Source organism: Ptychodera flava, chromosome 9 (assembly GCF_041260155.1).
Source record: "Ptychodera flava strain L36383 chromosome 9, AS_Pfla_20210202, whole genome shotgun sequence".
NCBI lineage: Eukaryota > Metazoa > Hemichordata > Enteropneusta > Ptychoderidae > Ptychodera > Ptychodera flava.
The window spans coordinates 8,645,177-8,669,783 of NC_091936.1; the positions used below are offsets into that span (position 1 = coordinate 8,645,177).

Here is a 24,607-nt window from a genome sequence, read left to right on the forward strand (position 1 = left end):
TAGTAATATCACAAAGATATCAGATTTTCTCCGAATTAAACCAGATTTGATCCAAATATTGTGGCAATGTAAGCTTTATATTAAGTGTTGGTGCTCCTTGAATTGATGAGAAAGCTTTTAAACTAGGTGGTGGGCCGTTTGATATCCTGTGGACAGTCTTGAAGATATTGGAAGAAAAAAGATTCCAAGCAGACATCAATGAAAAAAATTCGGCCACACATGGCTTGACGAAAAAAATAAATGAAGCTAACACGAAAGAAATAAAACCCATTATAAGGCGCCATCTAAGACCATAATTATGCGTTATATGTGTCTTGTTTCTGTAAAGTGACTATCTTCAGAAAAACAATAAGGGTACAGATAGCACCAAATTCATTGTTTTTACATGTATATTTCAAACATTTTCTGACCATGGGAAGGGGACACCCCCTCCCACACCCAGCCCGATCTGCATCTCTCCCCATACAGTAGTATGTGTGCCAACATCATTTGATATTTGGGTGCAGTCGGGCTATAGGTATATGGACGACTTAATTAAGCTTGTTAACATTGTCTGTGTCGAAGACTAATTTATTGAAATATATGAATTACTTAATAATATGTGAGCAGGACTTCAGTTATAATTTTTAAAGAAAATGAATGTACTATAATTAATTCAATCCGATCAACCGTTTTTCAGATATAGAAACATTCATGTGATTTCTTAGAAGCCGATAAAATGTTGACAGACTCTGCCCCCTGACAATTTGGTCAGGCTACGGCCATGGTCATACTGAATAGGTTGTTAATAGTCTGGTTCCCTGACCCATTTTCCCCGGACCCGGTAGAGGGCGTGGGAAAAATAGGGTCAGGTACCGGCCGCCATCTTGAACAGAATTTTGTTCAAGATGGCGGAGGTTAGTCACCTGACAGAACATGTTGCAACAAATATGGCCGCTTTCATGATGAAAACTCCAGTCAAGATTCGACGGGACCAGTAAACCTGCTTCCTTTGTTTTAACATTGGTATCCGACCAAAGACATTGGCACAGCAGACGGGAAACATTGATTTAGGCTGGTTAAGCAGAAAGCATTCTCAAAATGTGAAAGGCTAGCTTCTCTACTTTTGAAAAAATATCCTCACTCAAGTCGCACTCGCAGTGGTGAGATGTCCTTTCAAAACAATAGGATATATGAGAATACCCTAAATTTCGGTCTTTTTAAAAAAAAAGTAAGCATAATGAGCGCCCAAGGAATGCCGAAATTATTAGATTTTAGGATTATTATATTAATGAGATGAAGTTGTCAATATTCGATTTTGCGACACGGAGAATATGCATTAAAACATAAATTAACATAAATTAATTAATTACTACATGGAGCATCTTACACACGTTTTACATGTTAAATAAAGTAATTGGCGCGCTGCTGTTTGTTTAGAGAATTGAAGTCGGAAACTGAAAATTTTTGGATACCGAATTCGAAAGAGAAGAAACAGATAGCATCTACTACTGCAGCTTATCAATAAGAACAAAACAAATAAAAAGAACAAAAACAAAACCAACAATTATAAAAATATTTTAATGTTAGTTTGGTTTCTTTGATCTTTTTATTTATTTAGTCTTTCACATTGATAAGCAGTAATAGATACTAGCTGTTTCTTCTGTTTGAAATTTCTTTTTGTTAAATTTAAGTTTCCAACTTGACCAAGTTCTCTGCCACAAGCAGCAGCGCATCAGTTAGTCACTCAATGGCCCAGTTTGTGTACGAATTCGGGAAACGTATGCGTAATTATAACCAAAGTCTGGTCAGTGATAAAATATATGTCAATCAACTGCATTCTTACAGCAGTCACAATATTCCGATGCTATGAAGTGCCCCATTTTCCATGAAGATCAACTCCTGTTTCCGTACACAGTTTGAAGGTCTGATGTAATGAAACTCATTGCTTTTCCTTCTTTGAAGATAAATTAACTGAATTATCCTTTACCACCGGAAAATGCAGTATTTTTTCTGTAGCATTCGAAGATCTTAAAATGACAGGCTTCCGTGCACGTCGTTACCTATTTTGTTGCGTTTAATGGTGGTGTATGGCAATTTGGACCACACGTTGGGGTTGTCGTTCTCGGATACTGTTCAATTTTAAGAAATTGACATTAATAGTATTAGGCAATAAGGCGAGAATTACTTCTTATAGTAATATTTTTCATAAACGCAAGGCCAGCTATTCCGACTCCGCAAATGAATTCATTGAAATTAATAAATAAAGTGTTTCGAGTTTTATTAACTTTAATGGGTCTCGGGTGCACTGGAACACTTTGCCACACAGTATGAAGAAACCATACAACTTAAACCTGCTGTGAACTGCAAAATTCTTAGAACTGAAGTTCTTCAGAGATAATTCTTGAAAAAGGAAAAGTAAAACCTTCCGAAGGGATGTAAATTTCTGTGTGTACGAGGTAATAATCCCTTACCGAAACTGGGTCACATGCTGTAACAGTACTCGTCTCTATGGTACGTGTACTAGACAGAAGCTAACATGCCACTCGAAACAAAAAAAAACTAACAAGAGGACTTTATTAATCGAAACACCTAAGTTCTGCTATGAAATACAGAAGCTGCTTGTTTTCAAAGCCCTCCAGTTAGATTGATACCTCCCATTCAGAACGGTACTTCTATTTTAAGTGTCTTGCATGTGTACTTAATACCACCTATCATGTCTCTGAGAATAGAACGGCTAGTATGGATAGTCGTTGGTTAGGCAGAAATTGGAATTGTAGTCCCTGCATTACATTATGCAAATGTCCATCGAGTTTTCTGAATAAATTCCAGTGAGAAACCGGGTAAAATTGCATGTAATGAAAAAAAACACGCTGATATTTCTTTGAATATTTTTTTCATATTAGTTATATATGCTACTTTGCAGTTTTGTGGACCAAATATCTTGGCAAAATGCAAGCTGTTCTTATTAAATATTTTCTTAGATATCTAAAAAAAAACGATTGCGAGCGGCAGCGGAAATAAGATTAATCCAGAAGTAAGGAGAAATAGAGGTAATTGAAGGCGCACTTTGTTGGAACTGTGAACGACGATTGATTTCGATGGATAGAATGGTGTCCGAATTTCGTGAAAAGTGCCAGCATCATGTCGACGTTCTGAAAGTTTCAAGATGTGTGCTAAATCTCCATTTTGTTGTTCAAAACAACTGACACAAGAAGTTGGTGAAAAGTGAGCCCGAAACCCCCGAAAAGACTTTCATCCAATCAGTTTGTTTTATTTTCACCCAATAGCGTCCATGCCTACATTAGCCGGTACCTGACCCTATTTTTCCCCACGCCCTCTACCGGGGAAAATGGGTCAGAGAACCAGGCTCGGTGTATTATGAATTTGCGCATGCGTAGTCAGTAAGCCGCTGGTGCGGCTTACAGGTGAACCTGAGAGCGAGCACAGAGTAGTATTTTTTATCATAACGATTCTTGTTTACGTTGCTGATCAGGCTCCGGCCGGCCGCATTTAGATTGAGCAATTTTCGTAAATCCTCGCATGATTTCGCGGGATTCAAAATGGCGTCGCGCATACATCGTCGAATTCGGGAGTTAAAAGTGGTCTGAAATAATTATATGGAACCAGTTTATTCTACTGTTTTCGTCATAGAAATATTCCGTTTTCATCCTTTCCCATTTTTATAAGTATTTGGGATATTTAACAACCATTATTTCACGTAATCCTTGAAAATGTAATCATAATGGCGGCCTCCATGTAAACGACCAGAAATGCTCATTTTTCAAACTTATAGGTATCGTAGCTGTTGGGTATAGAGATATCTATATAGATTCTATTCCGTACCTTTCCAATACATCATAAACACATTATCTGAATGCTCGCTTCGCGAGCGGCCTTCGGCTGCTCGTGCTGTGTACGCTATTAAAAAACAAGCAAATAAACAACCTACATAGATACAAAAAGCTGATTTGAACAGACAAAATTCGATCATAGCTTTAGATGTTAGTTTCTATCGGGTAAAAGACAACAGAATTAACAGGTTAACTAAGAACAGGAGAAATCAGACTTAATTTGGCAGTGGCCATCAGCTGCATGAAATAGTCTAGTCAGCTAAAATTTAGAGAGTTAGGCCTACAGCTGATAATTACAGTGTGAAATGGTAACAAACAATCACTAGTGAGTTTGGCCAAAATTAACATTGACAAGAGTTTCCGCTGCCATCTGCATCGGGAAATGCTCAATTACGCCAAACCGGTGGTCACTTATCAAGAAGTAATTCATGAAATACATAAGTTTGTAAATTAACAGAGCAATACACTACAATACAGATTGAATCGCCTATTGAAAGTCTAAGTGGTTGAAATGGTTGGTCGAGTTGGTATCAGACTGGAAAAGTTTTCTCTTCTCTTGACATATATTATGGTAGGGGCGTACCAGGTAGACATAGAAACTGGAATTCATTTGTGGAAGGGGCCAGCACCTCGGCAAACTCCGAAGGCCAGGCCAAGTATCGAGTCAAGTCTAGCCAAGCCGAGCGTAGTTGAACCCTATAAGTTCGGGGTTTCTTTCAAAAAGACTGTCGGAAATAAAGTGAAAATAAAAACTAACTGGAGAAGTTAAATTTTTTCGTGCATGTTCCTCAGACGAGACTGTTGTGACCATTATCACCTATACACTGATATCCATACCACTTACCTCCAAATAGTGAAACTAGGAAAAGCAATATCAAGAGGAAACTGTAAGGTTTAAGAAGGGATTGTCTTAAAACACAAACTAACAAGTGTTGTAGTGAAGCTGACTTACTTGAAGAATTACACTTGCCACGCGAATACAAACAGTTGAGTAGACGTGACCTGGAACTAGCGATGGAATATGAACAAGATAGTAGTTTCGACATGATGGCTTCAACAACCAGCGCAATAGATTTATGCAGGACTGTTACGTTGCTAATGCAACTTTAGAATCTCCGAACAACCTATCAACAGTTCCGATCTGAAAGTAAAAGATAACACGTCAGGAAAAGAGCATAAGGTTTGCCACTGCAGAACACGTTGGTGGGAATGGTTCAATGCTGTATTTTGGCAGAAAGATGGCAAAGGCCTAGCATGCCGGAGAAAAGTGTACACGGCAATGAAAAAGGGTGCAAATCGGGCCTGGGTGTACCTGAAGTTCTGTACTTCTCTATGTGCAATACTGTGTCTGTGAGAGAGGTAAATCGTACAGTTCAATGGGAGTGGAAGATGCCCTAATGTGTTGAATCGAGGGCTGCAACGGCAAACTGGGTAATAAGAGTGCGAATTTGATATAACAGTGCCTCACGAAAGTGGCTCACAGCTACATTCAAATACTGTACTTATGATCAAATGAGCTAAAGTAAATATTGAGGATGACAAGTGTGAAAGCGGAAAGTTGTCCAAGATATCTTGGAAATACATGGCATTGATATTAATGCACTAGTATATGTAGAGGCCGACCAAAAATTTCAACATTTCGTTGAGGTCAGCACACCAAAAACAACTTAAACAACCCCGCTAAAAAAACAAGAGACACTATTGTAGAAAACATAACTACAAAGAAACGTGTCAATATGAATAAAGCTGAAAATAACGTCGTAAGGGAGCATTCGTTAGTTATGGGGAAAGGGGGGTCGGTGGAAATAGGGGGGGTGACTTTTACAAAACGATATTACAGGGGGTCAAATTTTAGAAATCAGTAGGATAGGATGGGTCAAATTTTACAAGAGACTTGTATGGAATTACAGAAAAAAACAACAGTATTGATTGAAAAGTACATAAAATAGACGATTATAGCTGTGATAACGATAGAAATCGGCTGCCGTAAAAACCCGAACGGACCACGCCTTCTGTAATATCTTATGGACAGTTCCAAAATGCCTAAAACACATTGACTGCCAGCATTTGGCGACTTGACCCCACGTTCACTTTCATGTGGATCGCTTCGATTGTGTAAATTTGAGACTCAATTAATGTGAGCAATATCATTTTTATCTGCCGTTTATTGATTCCAAGTTTCCGTTCATAGTATTCAATGACTATTTTCATCCAGCGATTGCTGTTAAAGTATATTCCGTGAATCTGTTCTTAAAGTATTAACTTCACCGACTGGTATCTCCCTATTACGCACCCACTGAAAATGGAATGATCCACGGACAAAAAATTGGCTTTGGCTGTTGACCGATGATGTGTGGCTTGATGTAAATTAAGTCCCTCTCTCTACAGCATTCTGATGTTACTGTGTGCTTCACTCTCGCATAGAAGAAAAATGCAGATTCTGCCAAAAAGCCACAACACCCTTGATTATTATGAAAATGCTGCTCAGTATGCAGGAAGATATCAGCTTGGCACATCGCCCTCTAGTCTCGTGTTGGGCAATACGCCATTCTAAAGGAGAGCTTAAGAGTATACTACATGTATTTTAGTTGGGGTTTCTGTGATAAGAAATAACATATCAGTTTTGAAAGATGTTTCCAGAAACAGAAATGTGATCAGAGCTTAGTAGTTTCTGCTGAAATTGCACAAATTATAAGCATTCAAATTTCAACATAATTAACCTAAAACCTTTCATCCATGTAGTACATGTAGTGATAGGTGAATTAGGTGATTCCGAGAGAAGTGACTCAGAAAGTGATAGCAGCAGCATTGAACAAACTTTGTTTTCATGTGCCATACTAGGGTTTGAACCCTCACTTACGGCACCAAATTGCCTGGCAAAGATGTCAGCACATTAGACCGCTCGACCACATCCTGACTTCTTAAAAGGTCATTCAACAGCCGCGCCATCTTTCATGCAACAAGATCAGGCAGACAGTGTACTACATGTACATGTACTTGGAAATCATAGAACTACATGGACCAGGTTCCATGGTCAATTACGTGCAATTTTGAACATACACCCATATCTGACAGGTGATCAGCGTGGACCATTAATACAAAGTTTAATGTTTGTGAATGGGGGGGGGGTCACATTTTGCGATTTGTGAATTTAAGGGAGGGGGTCACATTTTACATTTGAAGAATTTAGGGGGGATCAAAGTTTAGAAAAGTAATTTCGAGGGGGAGGGGTCGCTGTTTACATTTAGTCCGGGACTCAAATCTCAAATTCCACCGACCCCCCCCCCTTCCCCGTTAAGAATGAATGCTCCCTAAAATGGGACAGAGACGGACAAGACAAGGAAAAGTAGCAGCCTGTCCTAGACATCCAAAATGCACTGCAACAAAGCCATAAACTTACACACCAGGGGATGAAAAGGATTGAAAATTGCATGTGCTGTACTTGGTACATACATTTACAAGTGAATTATACTTCGAAAAAACTATCATATCGGAAGAAACTAGCTAATCAGATGTAAGGAACACAAACGTCTTTACCTTGGCTGTATTTGCTGCAGTATAAGAACGACAACAGTAAACACAGATAGGGTAAAGACGTCGCTGCTCTCATCTTCTAGTTTTAATCAGATTGCAGTCACTCATTAAAAGATATTAAGATTGCAAGACAAAAATGACCATTAAATACCATTAAAAAGGGGTAGACGACAGCTCAAAAGTACATTCACAGCTGTTATGAACCATAATGTGAGAAATAGAAAAAAATTACACCTTCATACATTTTAGTACATTTTAGACCTTCGGAAAAAATGATAAAAAGGCTATTACACCATCGCTCTGTAACAACACTGCGACTTTGATTAACACCATAGTCTTTCACTTTAGTCTAACCATATTCCCAAAACGAGAACGTTAAGTGCCAAAGTATCCATATATGTCCGTATGACATTTAATGGGTTATCAAGTTCCCCTTCTTCCTATCGTTTTTAGATCCACCTCCTCTAACATGTAGCCATGTTGTTCAATCCATTCCCTTCTCTCTGATCCCCAGTCCGAGGTGTTTGTCAGGGCATAGTTTCCATTCATTACCCGAGAAGTGACGCCAGAATAAAATTCAAGAAGCTGATTAAAATGATCCACATTTTCCTGTTTGATCTAAAACAATTTTGCTAACATTCAATTAAGTTCTATTCAGTAACCTCGACAAGATATTCATTGTCGGTAAAAATTGAAAATCTCACCTGCCTTCAGAACCCGGTCTAGTTTCGGTCAAAATTAATGATGCATCCACCCTCCACTCTATACAGCCACTTTAATATGCTGAGCACAATTAACATGATAATGAATAGGCCTGTTATCTTTATTTTACTATTTACATACATGAAAAAAACATGAAATGGATAGATCGCATTTGAATAATGCGTAAATTGAAAGAAATGAATACTCTTCAACCCTTACATCACCATAAGAATCAATTAAAAATAGTGGAATACAATTTATACTTGTTTTTCCGTGGAGTGACCTTTATCCAAAAGGACAATCAAGAATCTGTGATAAATTGCCTTGACCGGATCTGATGTTGTGATACTTTAGCATGTTAAAACACATCTTAACATTTTCAGTCCATAAGGTAAATGCCTTTTATTGTTATAAGTTGCATGACTTTGCAGCTTGCCTTCGACAACAGTTTTGGTATGCATACTTGCTCAAACTATATGCTTATAAACAGTTGCATGAATACACTATTAAACGTTCATTTATTCGGCAATATCATAGTCACTCTCATTGTCATCAACTTCAAGAACGCCTTCTAGTAAATCGTATTCTTGATCATAGTATTTATAACTTAAATAGTTTCTTCCATTACACAGTTTGTACTTTCAGTTGTAGTGTCACAGTAATAGCTTTCTTCATCAATAATTTCATGAGTACCAGTTTGTTCCCTAACGCTACTGTCATATTTACACAATTTAGACAATTAAACAGCCTGGTCAAAAAGACTTGCCATTTTTCTCCACCTGCATATAATATTTCTACATTCTGTTTTCTAAAATTTGCATCCTTTTGTGTAAACCGTTGACGCTCTTGAGCAGTCCGAGTCTGCATATCATTTCCACAGAATCCCACTGTAAATGTATTTACCATTTTCCCACCATATGTCCTGAATTTTCATGAAATGGAAGTGAAATGCGATGTTTGTGACAACAGTTCAGAAATAACAGATGTCCTTAACCAGAGATATTTCAGTGCAGTAGTCATTTTGAATTTTCTCTTCGTCTGCCCATCTGTCTGTCTGTACATGTGTTCTTACTAGTAAGTTTATTGTGTCTTTTATTTTTCTGAACCATTTTTTATGCAATTCCATTGGACAATCTGATTGGTTATTAATTCTTACTGTCTCGTATAAATCAACGGGGCTTGTGGATTCTTAAGAAAATTCTCTGATAGAGTGCCAGGTGCTTCTTTCTCTCTTATAATAAATGTAGCAAATTGATGAAAATTTTTCAAAAAAAAAAATGGAATTACCTTAACCAACAAAGAAAGAAAAGCAGGTCCACTTGTTATTTATAATATGTCTGCATGACTTTGGCTCTGATATCACTGTCTGCTTCTTGTGCTAAATATGGATAATGAAGGAATGATTTCGTTTATTGTATTGAGACTTAGGAAAGAATGGTCACTGGTTTTGCACTTTACCGCCCTTTGATCTGTGTTTGTCCAACGTCAGATACATGTAGCAGTCCAAAATTATCGATGTCTATCCCTGGTGAATAAATTGAGCCCTTTGATTTATTTATGAAAAGGGTGGTTTACAAACTCGCAGGACTTCCCACTGGTATCTATTTCCGCATATCATTTATCTAACGTTATCAGTGTAGATTTCTCCGCCTGTCTAAACATCTCCGTTGTCTGGCCTTGACGGCCCATTTCACATAGGGCGTACAATTGGCGTGCACCTACCACCTAGGCTAGGTTGACCGGATAACGTCCTCAGCTACCCAAGCATGGTCTGTATCCCCTCCTACCTGGGCACGTGTAGGCCGCCTGTCGCTCTATTGCGTGTTTTCGTTTTGGCTTGCGCTCGTCCTCTGCCACCTGGACCACCAGGCTCGCGTATGAGGGCGTACAATTGGCGTGCACCTACCACCTAGGCTAGGTTGACCGGATAACGTCCTCAGCTACCCAAGCATGGTCTGTATCCCCTCCTACCTGGGCACGTGTAGGCCGCCCGTCGCTCTATTCGCGCACTGTCTTCATTTCGTTCTGCACCCATCACCTGGGCCGTGCAGGCAGCGACACCGTCCACTGTCACCCAGGCTCGTATGGTTGCACGCCCAAATTCGGCACATGCCACCTAGGCCGTACACACTTAGGCACACGTAGACGGCCACACCCTTGCCAACCCGCAGCACCACACGACTAGTTTTCTGGTTCACTACTTCATTTTTCACTCCCTCTTTCTCACTTCATGGGGGCACTTCGGTCTCGTCTGCGGTACGACTACCCCTCAGTTGGGCATAGGACTACAGTCCTGCCCCCATTCTGTTCATTTCACCAAGGGACGGGGATCACCACACTCCCCGTCCCTCACCAGTCATAACCGCAAGCCAGACCGTAAGTCTGCCCTTCATCCCACTTGTAGGATTTTGTTTACCGTGTATGACTAGTAGTAGTTTAGAGTTTTTTACTTCTTTGTACATTAAATACTTGAAAATCAAACTGCTGTGTGTCTGTGCGTGTTTGTAAATTGAGCCCTTTGATTTATTTATGAAAAGGGTGGTTTACAAACTCGCAGGACTTCCCACTGGTATCTATTTCCGCATATCATTTATCTAACGTTATCAGTGTAGATTTCTCCGCCTGTCTAAACATCTCCGTTGTCTGGCCTTGACGGCCCATTTCACATAACTGCCTTTATTTTCATAAATCATTCTGTTAGTAAACTTGCTCATTCACTCATTCATTCAGCAGCTTTCGTCCTGTCGACACTACCCACCACCACCCCATCATTCCACCTGGCTAACTCCGGTCTGGTTTTGCATGGGCATAGGACTACAGTCCTGCCCCCATTCTGTTCATTTCACCAGGGGACGGGGATCACCACACTCCCCGTCCCTCACCAGTCATAACCGCAAGCCAGACCGTAAGTCTGCCCTTCATCCCACTTGTAGGATTTTGTTTACCGTGTATGACTAGTAGTAGTTTAGAGTTTTTTACTTCTTTGTACATTAAATACTTGAAAATCAAACTGCTGTGTGTCTGTGCGTGTTTGTAAATTAAAATTTTGCTTTTTCCTCAATATGAATTGCTGTTTTGACCAAAATTATTTATCCAGCTCACTGTTTGGATCGAACTTTTTAAGCTTTTCCTGGAGACTGCACATAATGTGTGATTAAAAGAATCTCACACTCCCAAGGACCTGGGATAAGATTTCTCACACGAGTTGGGGATATTTTGTCTCACACGAGCCGCAGGCGAGTGTGAGACAAAATACGTCCCCAACGAGTGTGAGAAATCTTATCCCAGGTCCTTGGTGTGTGAGATTCTTTTTCTCACACGACCAAAATGTGTTAAATCATGCTAGAAATATTGCCTGGATGAAATATTGACTGTACAGCGGTGTCGTCTGACACCGCAAAGTTGAGGGTAATATAGTACACGCCACTGCATTGGACACTATTTCACGCGCGCTGGTCATGGAACGTTTATCGTCCAATCAGCGCTCCTGTCATAATGTCGGTGTGAATCTCGTAGAGTGTGGGATCGATTTATCCCACACTCTCTGTCCCACACTCCCAGCGGACGCGAGTGTGAGAAAACTCTGTGTCACCCGAGTGACAATTGTTCTTATTTAGATTTTCGACTATGTGATACAATATCATAGGGCACTTTTTATATAGGAGGCTGTTCCAGGATAGTCCCCATGTTCGGTAAAATGCGTCATCAACAACTTTGTATTTGGAAAATTTTTGTCATAGTGATAGTAGTTAACCATTTATTGCAATCGTTCACGTTTGGAAGTGCGAAAATCCAACCAAGGCTCAATCTCTATGAGCATACCTACAATTGGTAATTACTAATCTTTACAGCCCTGATAGTGATACGGGTTTTGCGGACCGAGGTCGTAAGGTGGAAGGGCTCGAGCGTGCGAGGGCCCGTACGCCGTACGAACGAGGTCTGCGAAACCTGTATCAGGGCCGTAAAGGTTTTATCATACAGCTTATCGACGCTGAAATTGACAGGAAAACTATATTTAAAAAAAAAAAGATTGTTATGCGAAACTAAATGCGACATCGTTATTTCCACAGAGAAAGCCAGAACCGGATCACCTTGCGCATTGATATCGGCCTGACGTCATTTGTTTACTTGTTATATCACTCTTTGCCGCCAAAGCCGAAAGTTTGTCAAGATAATAGTGCAGCGTATCAACTGACAACCCCAAAATATGAAAACACGCCTCCCGCCACCAAGAAAGATACCGTGTCCCCGCAATCGGTTCTAGCCAACTAGACTATATCACCCACCATACGAACCCAAACATCGAACCAAGACGCAACGGTCAAGGTGAACTCGCCGCAAGCGGGCAGTTCTAGGTATACGCCTCTGAGTGTACAAGATAATCAGCACAATTACTATGAGGCGATCGACTCTGGTCACGACGGAAAACCAACGACGGAAGCGGAAGAATCGGTGTATGCCAAAGTAGACAACTAAATTACACATACTCTGTGTCACAGTACAAACCCTCTCAGCATTCGTAAGATTCGTTTCCCTGTTTACAGAAAAATGTAACTTCGAACACTCTGCGCTTGTATTAAAGAACTTGTCAAAATGACTTGAAGGGTATTTTCCGGACCTGAAAGCATCGATTCAACAATATCCTTTCGGGATTACACTCTCCATGTTCACAAGTTTAAAATGTTTGGAGCTATTTTGTGCTCTACACATATCTGCTGTTCTTCCGTTTTGATTTCACGAACGAGAGAACTTACAGAAATCTTAGACAAAAGAACAGACGACAATCGCAAGCGACGCAGTGTGCAAAGTATGCAATGACGGTTCTCCAGAGGCCAAATTAAGTGTGCCCTTAGTGGCTGAAAAATTGACTACTTGTGTTCAAGAAGGATTTTCTTCGCGCAGAGAATGACTTGAGTTTCGACTGAGAAATGAAATAACAGAGACAGACGATAATATTATGGATGTCTATCATCACATGTGGTGTAGCCTTAAGGTAGATCGTGCCTCGAAAATCATAGTCTTAAACTTTCTCTTATAGTTTACTCAAGGAAATTTCAACTCATTCTATCGTGAAATTGAGAATAAAAATTTGGGGTCACTGTGCAAAATTTCGAATGAGAGGGCCAAATTGTCGCAAAATCGAGATTCAAGATGGCCGCCTGTCTTTGTTTTAGATTCTACCAGTGATTTTTATGAAAACAAGACGCTGAACATCCTACTTATTTTTTGAGAAATACTCCCCACACTTTATCATAGCATAGTATGGAAAAATTTTGTCGACCGTCATTTTTCTGAAAATCTGTCCCAGAGGCTTGCTTGATCTATTTTAATGCCCTGAAATGTTCGATCATGGTAGTGATATGCTGCAGTCAAAGAAAGTTGAAGCAAAACCTTTTTTATTCAAATGTGTACGTCATTTGTGTTGTCACTATTTTACATGTGACGAGATCTTTGTGACAATATTTTTGACGTTTACTGATTTATTTTTGTTGAAGTGGTAAACAAACACATCATGATCTAAAATATGTGCATGCATCACAAATAACCTGTCGTATGTATTAATACACAAATCGTTGCCAAAAGAACAATGGACTTAGAGGTCGATATTTTGTATAACAACCTCATTTGAGGGCGATATATTCGGTGTTATCAACCTCCTCTGTTCTCGGCTTGATAGCAGAAATTTCACTCGACTTCGTCTCGTGAAATTTCTGCTATCATGCCTCGAAAATGGGTATTTTGTCGGTACGGTCGTGATCTCTTGGCTACGCCACGAAATATCACGACCTACCTCCAAATAAAAACGCACACAATTTCATACATAACTTTAGTATTTATTTCACATTTTTAGTTAATTTCATTTGAATTTTTATTTTTAATGTTGTTAACCACGCCAGATTCGACTTGTACATTTCACTTGTTCGAAGTCGGCACTGTCGGGTTGAATCATCGCGTGTTGTAGAATAGCCGTAACTTCATGATGCAATTTTTTAGCTGAAACGGCAATGTCTGGACCTTGCGATACCGCAGGTCAGGATGTGGTCGAGTGGTCGAATGTGCTGACATCTTTGCTACACGATTCGGTGCAGTTAGTGAGGGTTGTTGCATCTGATAACGTAGTAAGAAACGGATAACGTAGCAAACCCGATAACGTAGTAAAAATTTACCAATAACGTAGTAAATCAACCGATAAAGTAGTAATTTTTTAAAACCGATAACGTATTTTTCCTAACCGATAATGTAGTAAAATTAACCGATTAGGTAGTAAATCAACGATTGCGTTGTTAAATAGACAAAGTCTCTGTTTTGGGGAGTCAGTTGACTTTATTGCTACAGTAAGAGGTATTACAACACAGAGGCGTTCAGGTGTGTCAACGGGAGACACTAAAATCCGAATTTACAAGGTTTCTAAGTATTCTGAAAAGAAAAAAACTTGGCATTCAGTGAATAGCCTTATTCACATTATCCAATATCAAAGTGTAAAATGACATCATAATTCTCTCATTTGGTTCTATCAAGTATTTTTTTTATTCCACTATCAGTTAATCACTCATTTCCTCATGTTTTTGGGAGCTGAACAAGAAAATGAACTAAATATATAGACTAAAACACTTATGAAATTGTTTCTAGTCTCACTATAGTAGCTATACAGTTTAGGTCTGTGTCGTCTCCTGTTCAGACAGAAAGTAGCCTTGTAAGCAAGATAAGAAACATTTTTTCCAAATCAATTCCAGTAGTGTAGCAACATTTAGATCGACTAAGTTGTTCTTAATGAAACAAAAGTTATACAAGCATACAAGGAATACTGCATCGCATATAAATGTGACTATCACAAAACATTTAGGGACAAAGTCTCTCTTTTTTACCATTTTGGTGGACAGTAGTGTCCCCGAGTTCCTCCGTAAGCCAAGTTAGCCATAGTAATATTGCTGAGACCGATTTGTGTGAGTTCGTTGTATGTAAGCGTGCATGTTTGTGCGTGTGTTTGAAATGAACAGGTGCCGTGTGCGGATGTCATGTGTGGAATTTGAAACACCTTCAGTAGGCTATTGAACCGCTTCTTTCAGAAGCAGGGATTCGGCCTGCAGGTTTCATTTGCTGATGTCTGTGCTACGGAAGGGTGCGGTAGGTACTACGTTCGAATCCCAGACAAGTCGTTTTAAATTTTCATGAATTTGTTTGATATCATTTGACTATACTTGATGAAACATACTGAGATCCTGGTGAACTGTACACAAATGCTACTCTGTCTTGACTTAAAGATAAAAGGTCTGTGCCACTTATTCAGTGTTGAATGAATTTTTTCATCTATGGACTACCCTCGATATCCAGTGTTGACTACTTGGGGCTTGATTGAGATCTGAGGGTGTGGATTCCTTTTGTGTAGATAAGGTAATAGCTGTCATGTACTGGTAATGAATATTTGTCAAAGGGAACAGACTTTGATGGAGAGATTCCTTTCAAGTAGAAGTCACACACAAAATCATCACTGTTCATACAGCAAAGGGGTAATTTCTGACAGTTTTGAGGTTCTGTACTGACATTACTCTGCACATTTGAGTGACTTTATGCAAGTATTCGCTGCATTCTTGATATCAAAAAGGTCAAAAACAGAGACTTTGTCTCTTTAACGACATAATCGTTGATTTACTACGTTATCGTAAATTTTTACTACGTTATCCGTTAGGTAAATTACTACGTTATTGGAAACTTTTTACTACGTTATCAGTTAGAAAAGTTGCTACGTTATCGGTTCGTTACAACATTATCCGTTGATTTACTACGTTATCAGTAAATTTTACGTTATCGGGTTCGCTACGTTATCCGTTTCTTACTCAGGCTACGTTATCAGTTGTAACAAGGGTTCAAACCCAAGTGTGGTAACATGAAAAAACTGTTGTTCAATATTGCCACTATCACTTTCTCAGTCACTTTTCTCGGAATCACCTATCACATGTACCACATGGATGAAACATATTATAGGTTAATTATGATGAAATTTGAATGCTTATACTTTGCGCAATTTCCCCCAAACTACTAGCTTTGATCACATTTCTGTTTCTTAAAACATCTTTCAAAAGTGATATGTTAATTGTAATAACAGAACACCAAACTGAAATACATGTAGTATACTGTAAACTGAGCTCTTCTTTAGAATGGCGTATTGCCCAACACGATACTGGAGGGTGATGTCCAAAGCTGATGTCTTCCTGCATACTTAGCAGCATTTTGTCATAATAATTATGCACTTTTCACATTCATCAAGAGTGTTGTGGCTTTTTTTCAGAATCTACATTTTTTTGTGTGCAAGAGTGGAGTACGCAGTAACATCAAAATGCTATGGAGAGAGGGACTTCATTTACATCAAGCCCTGCATCAACAGGGGACAGCCCAAGACAAACGTTTTTCAGTGGATCATTCCATTTTCATTTGGTGTGTAATAGGGAGATACTACTGGGTAAAATTAATATTTTAAAAATACATACATGAAATATACTTAGTCAGCAATCACTGGATGTAAATAGTCATTGAATAATAGGAACAGCAACATGAAATTTATAAACGGTAGATAAATATAATTAACGTGCTCACATTCATTGATCACCCAACCCCATACAAATAATAGAGAACTAGCCAGAGTTTCAAATGGGCACAATTGAAGCCATCCACATGAAAGTGGAATGAGGTCAAGTCGCCAAATGCTTGCAGTCAACGTGTTTTAGGCGTTTTGAAACTGTTCATCAGGTGTTACAGAACGCGCGGTCTGTTTGTATTTTTACGGTAGCCGATTTCTATCGTTCTTCTGCCCATCTCCGTTGGCGAAAGGTTCAATCAATTTTGCCTAAATGAACTGAAATGTCGCGTCCTATTGATGTTCATGGTTTCCTAAAGCATGAAAACGTATATAATTATTCTTCTGTAAGAGTTTTTCGTCCTTTTTTCGGGAGCTCTCTTCAACACTGTTGGACCTTTCTATTAAAATTAGATAAACTTGCGTTCCTGCTATACTCGCGGTCCGGCTTAAACCACGGTGTCACGGTCGCAAGTATTCGTTATGACATGTTCAACAACCTTTCATTTCCGTGACTCAGGGTTTAAACAATGTGTTTATAAACAATACAGATAACGAGAACAGAAGATGTGTTGCGACACGTATTTAGGATGTAAACGAATTCTGCTATTTTAATCGAAAAAGTGTGTTGCGGAACATACAAAACCAGATGTGAACTGAATATGCACCCGTTTGAAATGGACGTTTAACTTGCATTTGTTGATTAGCATTGCATTATGTTTAATTCTTACAATTGACAACAGAAGCAATCTCGACCTTAGTGACATCACCATAGTTGGCTGAAAAGATATCCATCACCGAGAACAATGACAGAATAAGGCTTGACAAATGTGGGCTTCCACATGAAAGTGAAAGCAAGGTCAAGTCGCCAAATGCTTGCAGTCAACGTGTTTTAGGCGTTTTGAAACTGTTCGTAAGGTGTTACAGAACGCGCGGTCTGCTTGTTTTTTACGGTAGCCGATTTCTATCGTTCTTCTGCCATCTCCGTTGGCGAAAGGTTCAATCAATTTTGCCTAAATGAACTGAAATGTCGCGTCCTATTGATGTTCATGGTTTCCTATAGCATGAAAACGTATATAATTATTCTTCTGTAAGAGTTTTTCGTCCTTTTTTCGGGAGCTCTCTTCAACACTGTTGGACCTTTCTATTAAAATTAGATAACTTGCGTTCCTGCTATACTCGCGGTCCGGCTTAAACCACGGTGTCACGGTCGCAAGTATTCGTTATGAAATGTTCAATACCCTTTCATTTCCGTGACTCAGGGTTTAAACAATGTGTTTATTAACAATACAGATAACAAGAACAGAAGATGCGTTGCGACACGTATTTAGGATGTAAACGAATTTCGCTACTTTTATCGAAAAAGTGTGTTGTGGCACGTACAAAATAAAGACAATCAGATACACAAATAGACCGTTTCCTCATTCAACCGGAAGTTACGTAGCATATCATTAGCATAGGTAATTTGACCACATTCCGCTGTAGAAGTTGCCCTGACAGCGTGAACGCCATAGACGTCCAATGGCTACCTGTGACAGCATCACAGAAATTGGCGTTCTCCAGAAGAAAACTGTAAAACAACTCGGGGAAATCCTTGCCAGTCGCAACATCAAGTCCGGGCGTGTGATCAAAATAGTAACAGAAAAAAGCACAAAGAATAAAAGAATAAAAATAGTGACATGGGCCTGTACTGAAAAGCACCGACTCCAAATATAGAGAAATCTAAGGGATGACATTGTTGACCTCTCACAATACTCGGTTTACATTCGTTTAAACACGAACTGCTGTTGGGTAAAACTTTCAAGAGTCCGTTAGCGCACAAACTTGCGTACTGTACGCATACATGTATTTCAGTGTCTCTGTGCGTAAAATTAAAATTGCTTGCGTACGCATGTAAGCATATTTCTGTCTCTGAACTCAAAATTCAAAAATTCAAACGTTCCCACTCTGGCCTCATGCCCATTGTTTCAACCATGTCTCTTTTTTTCTCATAATGGACTCTTTCGCTGTTTGAAAGTGTGGTGATATCATATATCGCCACACTTCTTTTGTTTGCAAGTGTGGTGATATCATATAACGCCACACTGTTTGAAGTGCATGTTTGGCTGAACTTTGAATAGTATTCTACAAATATTGCTTTCCCTTGACATCAAAGACCTATACTAGGATTCGAACCATTGACCTTGATAGCATTAAATTCCTTCCATCTCCCTTACTCCACGAGGGAATTTCTACCGTCGACCTGTCGCAGATGTTATTTGAGTCTTTAGTTCAATAAATGCGGAAGTGACGTTATGCGCTCAACTGAAGCCACGTCTTCGATTCTGACAGTGCCAAAAACACCCAAAAGTCGTGGTATAAGTCGGTTATTGCACCTCGTAACGGTGCGTTATCGAGATATATCGCTACACTTTTGGTCATCAGTTTGTAAAGTCACTCGGCCTTCGGCCTCGTGACTTTTACAAACTGATGACCAAAAGTGTGGCGATATATCGCGATAAGTGGGTAACGCACCGTTACTCGTGCGATAACCTATGCCTTTTATATCATGTTAACATTCAACGGGGCAGTGGCTCCCTTTTTTTTCTGTGATTCTGTTTAGCTGTAATATTAAGAGGTTTGTCTTACTAATGTCCGGCGGTCTGTCTATCAGTCGTTTATTCTGACTGACTCACTTCTGTTCTTTTCAGGTCGTTCAAGCTCTTGCTAAGACAATAAGCTTATTTGGTTTGTCAACAAAACATAAAAAGTCGCGCAATCAAGTGAAGGACATCAAGTTTCTTTCTTAGAATTAGATTGGTACATTCAGATGTACCGATTCCAGCATTTTTAAAATAGTTTTCCACATCGGGTGGCCATTTTACGAGTGCGGCATCCGTTTATATTTTTTTACCTTGTTCAAACTTGTTTAACGTAGTCCAATAAGCAACCAGTGATACTTCCTTACGGGTCTTCCAGTAGGCACATTTACACAGTTACATGTAATTTCGGCGAATCTTCCGATGGCAGGGAAGTCGGTGCGATTATTTATGTTTGCCAGAATTATGGTCTTTGGCAATTCATAGCTGTGTGAATCAACATGGTTCAGCGGGTGCTAGTAGACTTCAGGCCATCTCTTTTAATGAGGAGGGAGAATTCACTGGTCATAGTCTACCGTGTGCAGCGCCGGAGCAGATATTTGAGTCTTCATCCTTAGTATTTTGGAGAAAAGACTAAATTTCTAACACGTTTTAGGTAAAGAGAAATAAGCGACAAAAATTTTGGCTCGTCATTTCTTTCTGTGTGCATTGTGTTGGTATCAACACAACAAGGCTATCTTTCTCTATATTTAGGGCTTAAAACAACAATGATTAACAAATTATCGGTTTGTGGTTGAGAGCAAGACAGAAAGGGGAGGTTTTCCTCGTTCATCCCTTAGGGGTAGCCCATTTCATTTCTTGGGATTGGGCTTGATGATTTTTGGAAAAAATTACCACCATATTAGGGTCCGTGTCAATTAAAAAACGGCGCACGAGAAACGTAATTCCTTCGTTTTGATCGAGACCCCCCCCCGCCCCAAAAATAAAACGAAGGAATTACGTTTGTCGTGCGCCTTTTTAAATTGACACTGCCCCTTACAGAAAGAAAAATTCCTGAAGACTTTGCAAAGTGAGCTTCAAAGTAAAACAATGCTGCCGAGTTGATGAAAAGCCCCACCTCCGAAATCAAATGGTCCACCCCTTTTTTCAGGAAACACGCAGAAAGGAGGACAACGCGATTTCTGACTAGGATGTGCCCCTTCATGCCTACACGTGACCGGATGAGGCATAGATGTACCGATCTCCCAATCCAAATCACCTTGGCATCGTCAGTATTTCTATAGATAAAGTTGGAAAGAGTCTTACTTATCTTGGTGTTAGTAAAATTTGCTGGAACGATGAATGCCCATAATGACTCTGTCTTTAGATGAATAAGCTCTTCCTTGTGCACAGATTGTTTCACAAATCACGTGAAACAGGCGTGTTACCAAACAAATTGCTGTCCGTCATGACAAAGTAACCACCCGTGTCTCTGTACAATTTTCAACAACAATACTGATTGTACTCACACATGCACATAGTTCCCGTTAATACGCTAGGTTTCAATGTGGTTCACCTGGATTCAAACCCAAACGGGAGATACGATTGAAACACGGAACAAAAGTACTGAAAAATAGCCAACACGTTAATGGAGCATCAATGACAGATAAATATTCTATCATATACTGCTTTCAATCTAGATGGCCAAATTTTAGTACGACTGCTGAAGTATTTTACTGCAATGTAAAGTCATAGCTACGTTTTGCGACAGATATTTCCGCAACGAAAATGTTTTCTCTCTTGAAATCTCCGAGAAAACATATGGACGTAACACCATAGACGGTCTCGCTCTACTGTCTATGGTAAAACAGAGGATGTCCAACATGCCAATCTTGGCCTGCACCAACGCCGTTAGCCGGATGATAAGCAAAGGTGAAAACGACCTGATCAACACACCCAATTTGTGTTGCTTACAAATATACAGGTTGTTTATTTAAAAGCAGATACGAAGTACCCTTTCGTATTGTCATGCTAATCACAGGCTACCTACAGAGTTTGTGCCTTTGTCATTGACAATAGTGTGTACTGCTATTCATTTCGTGTCCGGTCACGTCTGATTGATAGGCTGACTTCATTATGTAACGCTGGTAATGAATCACAATAGCATTAATTGTCCATACCTTTAAACGCTTAAAGTTATCATAATTCTCATCTTTAAAGTGTGGTCAGCACCTAGACAGCTATCGGCAGAAAACTACTGACACCCGCCGTTGCATATATCAACTCTATTCAACCGAGAGATATAATACCGAAGTTTCACTTTCATCCCGGTAAGTTTATGGTTTCGGATTTTAAAAAAATGTGTTTCCTAGAGCATGTTCTTCAGGATATACAAAAAAAATCAAACATGTCAATATTTTGCTCAACGGCACAAAAGTAAAAAAATGTCGCAAACTAGATATGAACTGAATTGCCGCGCGTTCTAATTTTGTGAAGTAGTTCTTGAGATATTAGCTTTCTTGAAGTAGGACAATGTGAAAATAGATGACAAAGTTTGGTCCCGAATTTCTCAAAATGGGAATAGCTGTACGATAAACTGTTTCAAAGTTAGAGTGTTGAACCATGAATGTAGAGTGTGCTTCAAGAACTGAAATGAGATGATACTAGTCATTGTTTTTCATAGTTTACACAGCATGCGGTTACGAATCCTTGCTGTCAATCACACAACCACATGCATGGTAATGATGATCGCATGCATGCACCACCATACCACAGACAAATAGAAACTATTTGTCTGTGACCATACACACTGGCGTCGATTTCCGAAATTTCGCAGTTTATACAGCATCATAAGGCAGTCTCCGCCTTTAATTTACACAACCAAATACGTGGCGACAAAGGCCCTGGAGTGAATGGTGGCAATCATTCATGGTTACATGATGCCATGGCATAGAATACCAGAGAAGCGGGTGCCAAGTCGAAATACGCCTCGCACTTTCAATCTCTACCTTCTGTATAATATACACTATATCTTTTATTTTTTGTAACGCCTAAAATCAAATACATCGGAATTACAGCAGTAGGAACTAGGAAAAAATACTGAAACCACATGTCAGATTTAACCACCGTTATTAATATGGCTTCACTGTGCGACTAATTTGTTACCCTTGTACTCGCATGCGCGCGGCTGTCGGCCAGAGCATCTGAAGGCCGCACTCATTTTCTTTCAAAATCACGTTTAAAAGATGTAAGATTGATTCAAATAGAAGCGGACAATATTATCATAGTTACGCTAGCCTGGCCCCCCCCCCCCCCCCCCCCCCGGCACAGAAAAGGGAACCATGAAACAAACTGAAGGCCTAGGACGATACACTTGTTTCTCAGTAAATTTCAGATCATCGTCAACGCCCGGGTTCTCTACCCAGTGTCAACGATGTGCTCAGTTGGTTGCCGGGTTAAACGGCGTCGATTCTCGTGCAACATTCTACAGGGTTTCACGTTGTAGTATTTAATGTCAATTTACAGCGATTTTAAACTTTAAAATATTTCGCATATGTCACAGGAATTGAGGGAAACAAGACGTACTTACTGTATCGCTGCACTGCGACACATGCGGACGTAATCAATCCTGTTCAGTCGAATTAAATACATTGTTTTAGGGTTGTTGTTTTAATTAGCGGTTATACGTCACTGGTGCGCGACCTCACGTAGACGCGTTCTCATGGTAAAGCTATGGCCATAGACAATCATACATTAGCGTAAAAATACAATTTCAAGAGCTTTATTTATATGCAGGCGACACCCGACAAAAACTAATCAGTTTTTTTGCCATTAGCAAGTGATACCTGTCTACCAAATTTGACTTGAATCCATTCAGCCGTTCTTGAGATATAGTGTATACAGACACACACACAGACAGACATTGCTAAAACCATTACCTCGCTGGCGCACATGCGCCCGCGAGATAAAAATCGCCCGCACACAGGGAGAATTTTCCTCCTGAGGATTTTGCTCAGCCAATTTCTTTCCTGTGAGGCACGCTTTATTACCAGGCATAATTACCCAGAAACAATAAAAAAACTGAATGCAGTCACTCTCCCCGCGCGTGAGCAACGAAATTCCTTGTAAGGTGCTCGATGTTGATAAATATTTGTAATCTTGAAAAAAAAGTTCAAGGCCTGAGTAAAAAGAATTTCAGTCTGAACCACTCCCTCATCTGTTAATGAATGGCTCTACGCAAATGGAGATGCCCTTTCACATATAAGCGAGAATAAAAGGCGTCAAATGCAAAGCGGGGAATTCCTATCATGAGATAACATTTGGAGTGAATGATTAAGACAATAGCGATGGAGTGTTTTTGGCTTGTTCTCTCTGGGTAGACTCTCGATTGTTACAATTTAAGGCCACTGCCGTATAGAGTTTAGCCAGCAAGGCGCGAGGTATGTCCCCAACCTATTGAATCGGGTGAAGATGGGCTAACCACGGCCACTTGAGCCTTCACGAGCTTAAAACCATAACTTTAAATCTGAATGACCGGCCGTGGATTCCGTGGTCTGCCTATGTCCGTTGGTGAGAGGTTCAATCAGTTTTGCCTATGTACTATGACCGAAATGTCGCGTATTTGTTGAAACAGTATTCGCTGGATATTCATGAATTCATTAAGCATGAATACGTGTCAAAACATGCCTCTATTAGTGCTTCGCGGGGATTTTTGCGGCGCTCTCTAGCAATGCTGTTAACATTTTCTATTCAAAGGAGATAAAAATCATGTTTATACTAGCTGCGCTACTTTTATACCCGCTGTCGGGGTTACGGGAAATTAGGATCTGAGAAACCATGCCAAAACCCATGAAATCACTCGAATTTCAACAAATCAGAAACAACCTTATTCATCAAAAACAACAATCATAACAATGATAACAAACTAGAGAAGAACAGAAAATTCAATAGTATAAAAAGGCAAAATATGCAACAATTTTACAAACATTTGCCAGAATGGTGACCGACGATAACCTGCCAACGCGACTGAATCTTCGCATGAACGACTACAAGATCCGCCGATAATCCTGTCAGCGCGACCGGCTATGTCCACTAAAAGCAGCACATCAGAGTTCTCCTTTACCTTGATGAGAGAAGAAACCAATCCAGATCCACAACGAAACCACAACCTAGTTAGCATCGAAGTCTTCCTGAAACTGAAGCAAACCCGAGGCCATTTAACCATACTGTATACAACCAAACACACCTACAGAAATAGCAACGGTGCCTTGAAACGGGGAAAGTCCCCCTAAATTTGCAAATCAGCAAAAAGGCGCTAATTCTAGGAGGAAAGCCGACCGAAGAATTTTTCCGAAAGTGTCAAGAATTAGAACGACTTTGCGGATATAAATTGTTAGAGATTGTCTACA

General features: G+C 39.7%; 1 protein-coding gene and 1 long non-coding RNA gene across 2 annotated transcripts in view; one reads left to right on the plus strand and one right to left on the minus strand.

Annotated features, from left to right (window-relative positions):
• The window catches only part of LOC139139954 (uncharacterized), a 241,835-nt gene that overhangs the window by 6,294 nt on the left and 210,934 nt on the right, over nt 1-24,607 (minus strand). The gene's annotated exons all lie outside the window — the stretch shown is intronic.
• LOC139139918 (xanthine dehydrogenase/oxidase-like) overlaps nt 21,393-24,607 on the plus strand; it is a 63,162-nt gene continuing 59,947 nt past the window's right edge. The window contains exon 1 of the mRNA XM_070708882.1: nt 21,393-21,529. The gene's annotated coding sequence lies outside the window, so the exon portion shown is untranslated. The remainder of the gene's footprint in view (nt 21,530-24,607) is intronic.